The following is a 5,169-nucleotide window of genomic DNA, read 5'->3' as shown; positions in this document are numbered from 1 at the left end:
TTTTTAAGAAGTACTTTACACATAAATTTCTTTATAGACAGTAGTAATATTGCTATAAAAGACAAACTCAAATATGTACTGTGTATGGAACTTCTGAATTGACCATAGATACTAAAAGTAGAGCACTCTTGATTGCCCATGATACTCAGAGAAAAACCAACAACTGTCCTAAAAAAATTATTCACTTCATGGATTATTTACTGCTATAGAATATGAACAAATTCATATAGCTGTATGTGTTAAGAATGATCACCTTTGAGTGAACTTTTAAATTATACCAGTTACATTGCCCGAAACTTAAACCTCATTCTATCAAATGATATGCCATATTACAGAGAAAGAAACTGAGATTCGAAGGATTTAAGTTAATTTCACAATGCCTACTCGGGGCAAAGCCAGAATTTGAAGACCAAGCCAATAGAGTAAGAGCACAAAGTGAAAGCAATAAGCTGTGTGGCTCTGATACCCATTCAGAGATGAGCACTGTTTCATAAGCCTTTAGCAGAAAACACATAAACCAGCTGTAATTATACAATGTCATACATTAATTTGATAAGTCCCATTTATTGCTTAACTTAGAAATGATGCATCAGCCTCGTTACACAACTGAATGTACTTGAGCTACATGGATATCTCCTGAAGGGCTGTTTCTGCATTTATGATTTATCTCCTCTACCATAATATACATCATTCCCAATCACAAGCATAATATTTCAAAAACCAACTCAATATTTTAAAATATATTTTATGATATAATTATAGCAGCAGAAATTAATATACATCTAAGTGCTTTAGTAAATTTAGAATTATTACTTCTTTCCTTCCTTTCTTCCAAATGAGTTGTTTCCAAATTACAGGTTTCTCAGACCTATTAGTTTAAACATATCTGAGAGGTGGGGTACTAAGCAGTGAACCCAGGAGCATTTTAACACTGTGTTATATCCTGGTCATTTTTATTTCTTATTTTGAGACAGGCTGGCCTCCAACTTGGGATCCTCCTGCCTCGGTCTCCTGAGTAGCATGAATGTCAAATGCTATATAAGGCCAGTTCACAAGAATGATACTTGGCTGGTACAGGAAGGGGGACTGATAAAGGATAAAACACCTATATGAGCACACAGACTATTATCTTCATGCACATAAGGAATTCCAGAGAAATGAAATGCCATCAAGGTATTCTCAAGTTTGTGATTTTCAAAGGTTTTAAGATGTATCCCTAGAAAAATGTCAAAAGACCAACTCCATGTTCCTGGCTGACATTCTGTGATAATGGGCACCTGAACTATAAATCTTTCCATAACTAAGGAAAAGCAGATATTGTGCACATTTAAACTTCTTAGTTTTCTTTATTTAAAAAGAGATAATACAGAGCATTGTTTATGACAAGAACAAAATGATACAACTATTTTAAGAGACAAGTCACTATGGTAACATATTCTCTGATTAAATTTAGAGAGGCAATGCCTTCTGCTACTGAAAGATTCAGCTTGTAACAGCAGGTATTACACATTATTTTATATTGGGCCCTGTTTTGTTTTATATTAGATAAGTGTCCATGTTACCTTTACTTAATGTGAAATCCTCCATCTTAATACAGAATAACTCATATTGCATGATTAATCATTGAGTGGAAAACTTCTTGGTATAGCATCTTCAAAGAAAAACATGATGATGATATATCTCATCTAGAATGTTAACAGAGAAAAATGCATATCTTGAAACAAGTGGAAGATTCCATAGACAGTAATTTCAATTGTCTATAAATTTCATTAGCACATATAACTGCATTTCACACCAATGTGATTTTTCACCCACGTTATTTTTTTACATCTCATCAATAGTTCTCTTTCCTGGTTTCCCATGCAGTGATGGATGTCTTATAATAAAAAAGGCCTTCCTAATCAGTAGCAAATATTTTCCAGATTTCCTGCAAAAAGGCAAGACCATAAATTTTGTTCTACATTAACAATACTTCCCCAACCCCTTTTACTTCTTTGCTTATTGCACTGAACAAGGGAACTACAGTTTCAGAGCAATAATAATAGCAATAACAATAATCCCACTCACTAAGCATTTGCATTATACCAGGACTTGTTCTAAGCACTTCACACAGGCACCAAATTCACAAATTTAGCACAACCGGGGAAAGACAGAGATGATATTCATTTATATATCTCATATTTGTTTATACAGAAGAGATAATATTTAGCATTGATTAAAAGTGTTTCTCTTAAGCCTCATAAAAATGCTGTGAGTCCACAGACATACCTTGGATATTGTACAGATCAACTTCCATGTCTTGTGAATCCTCCCTGAATCCACTGTGCAGATTAAGAAGCCCAGCAATGTTATCTCAGGTGTCATAGTTGATGAAATGAAATAAGCCATGCACTGAATGTAAATGCATTAATAAACATTCAGAAACAATGGCTCATAGGGGACAGAGTGAGACAATCGACTGGTGAAACACATAATAAATATTCAACATTCCAAATAATGAATTCACAAGACACCAGCATTTCATATAACTATGCATTAAAGTACCATTTTTGGTTTTGTGATATCCCTGGTATTCTGAATTTACACTTTAGGTAAGCAATGATACTATGAATACTATACTTATACATGAATCGTTCGGAACTTAAATATTTGCATCATGTACATCAGATAAACATAGTTGTCATTTGTTACTGCTGTTTTTCTTTTTGTTAATAGATGAGTAAATTGTAGGAATAAAAAAGCAAGCATGTTTAAGTCGAAAGGCCTTGCTTATGATTTTGGTAGTTTGCTATAATACATTGGTGTATGAAAGGCAAGCAAATTATTTAACCAATCAGATTTTCTATTCATTCATGACTATTATCTGCAGTAAATGCCTCCATGTTTTTGTAGTATTAGTTAGATGTGGTGAAACAACAATAAAACATGCTTTATCACTGCATTTGGTAAATACTTGAAGTACACTAATGTGATGAATTTTCAGTTACAAATTAACTGTCCCTACAATATTTAAAAAAATATAATAGACTAAGTAGATCATCTCATGTTGAGACTTAAGGAACTTGGTCTTCCCTAATTCTGTTCTGTGCTTCATTTTTTTTTTCAAACCAGCTGTTTAACCTTTCAAAGATGCAGACCCCTGATAGAAAGAATTTCTTTACCATTTTAAGTAGATAAAAAAGGACAATGTCTGCCAATTTTTCCAAGTGTGTGTTCTCTATCAATCATTCCTTATGCACTATAACTCCTGAGAGTAAGGCTCATTCAGCCAATAAATAAATAAATAAATGATAATTGTTGAAGTATTCTGCACATAGATAAATTGTTTTCTGAAGCAAAATCCCACAGGGTGTTGCAAAATTTCAGTTAGTCAGGTGAGCCAAGACTAACTGCTGCTTTCTAAAAATTCCCATGATATTTCTGGCCCTGTGGGAGTACTTAGTTTCTAAATTATGACTAAATACCCTAAGGATTTGCAACGGCTAATTTCTTTATTTCTGATTTCTTTATTTCTTTGATTATCTTAATTCTAAGAACCATCCTCAGAGAAAGGTAAAATGGAACATCATTAACCCATTAAGTCCCAAGTTTTCAATTCTGGAAGTATTTCAATAAAATTGACACAGTGCATTAAAATAGGTTGGAAATCTAGAGCTTATATATCCTTTATACTATATAATATATATATATATTATTCACCAACTACTTTTTTCAAAAGAACAGAATACTAAAAACATAATATTTATTTCAAAAGTTACCATGACTGGTGTATTTGTTGCTCAATTTAAGTTTTTAAACATGTGACACTTCTGGAATGGTGGGAAGCAACAGGTTAATATTGCTGCCCAGATAAGGACAGGAGGTGCTGTGGCGAGCCCAGGAACAGACTGCTCAGCAGTGGGCATCAGACACCTAAACAGGGGTCCATCCATCCATCCTGAATACACCAGCCACAGAAACTGCTTTTTAATTGGCTTCAGTGGACTTGTTTATTTTCCACTTTTGTTATTGAAATAGAAATGGAAATCTGCTTTGAAAGAGCAGCCTATCAGCATCTCCTTCCTAAGCTGGCCTGACCTTCAGGCGGTGCAGCTGCCTTGGTCCGAGTTAAAAATGGACTGGCAAGCTGGCTTTAATTTGGGCTGCTCTGCCTGTGAATGTCCTCCCACTGATCTGTTTATCACACCCTCCTTATCCCTTCTGTTGTTTTTCGAACTAAATTTTTAGCCTGGACAGCTGATCCTGCCTTTCCAGGCCCTAACCTGCAGATCCTTCCACGTGTAATTCTAAGAACCTGGCAGCCAACACTACATTCCCTATTTGTAGAAATGCCCTTCTCCCTCTCCAGGCATCTCCACCTCATTGGGAAAGCCTGGCCCTAACAAATCAAATGCTACTGGAACACCAAAGAGACAAATGGGGTGGATTAGTAACTTGGAGGCCGGGGAGAGTATGGCTTCTTGCTGATGGCTTTGCAAGAATATAGTCTCTTTACAGGGCTCCTCTGTTCCTCTGTGTGCTCCGGTTCAGGACTGCGCTCCCCGCCCCACAGGGATTATCCCTAGCAAGATATAAAAACTGTATTCTCATTCCCTCAAGCCCCTTCAAGATTGCCAAAGCCCAAATTCCTCTCAACAGGGCCCGCCTGGAACTTCTGCCTCTGGGAATGGCAATTGCTCCTAACAATCCGGCTGGTGGAAGAGACAGCCACGATCCCATTAATGGTTTTGTTTAGTTTCTTGGCAAACAAGCCCTCAATTCAAGCTCCTGCGTTCTGCGGCCAGGTCTAATAGAAGAGTGCCAGGCTCACCCTTCCCACGGAGAAAAAGCTTTAGTCACAGACACAGCAACAAGAAGGATGCCCAGGGAGCCCGCAGAGAAATTGAGAGCCTTTCTAAAATGCTGGAAACCTTTCTCTAGCTATGACCACCTGAAGGAAGGAAAAATATAGAAACCCTGAGACTCAGGGCAGAGTTAACTGGATTGCAACCCTCTGGCACTGGATTAAAACCCTTGGTCGCAGAGTACAGTTGACTGGACTAAAAGCCATAATATGTACATAAATGGTGCTCCTTGAACACTTTCAGAGATGATACAGTAAAGCCAGAGCAGGCAGACTGTGAAAGTACGAGCGCCTGGGGAGGGGTCGCGCCCACAGAATCCAGGTTA

At 36.9% G+C, this 5,169-nt stretch overlaps 1 long non-coding RNA gene across 1 annotated transcript in view; it reads right to left on the bottom strand.

Moving 5' to 3' along the window:
- Positions 1-482: 482 nt before the first annotated feature.
- LOC125619789 overlaps positions 483-5,169 on the bottom strand; it is a 58,217-nt gene continuing 53,530 nt past the window's right edge. Inside the window, exon 3 of the long non-coding RNA XR_007351380.1 lies at positions 483-1,685. This is a non-coding gene — a long non-coding RNA (uncharacterized LOC125619789). The remainder of the gene's footprint in view (positions 1,686-5,169) is intronic.

This window comes from Marmota marmota, unplaced genomic scaffold (assembly GCF_001458135.2).
Source record: "Marmota marmota marmota unplaced genomic scaffold, marMar, whole genome shotgun sequence".
In the NCBI taxonomy this organism is placed as follows: domain Eukaryota; kingdom Metazoa; phylum Chordata; class Mammalia; order Rodentia; family Sciuridae; genus Marmota; species Marmota marmota.
Note: the sequence above shows the minus strand (reverse complement) of the source record. Positions and strands in the feature narration are given on the sequence as shown.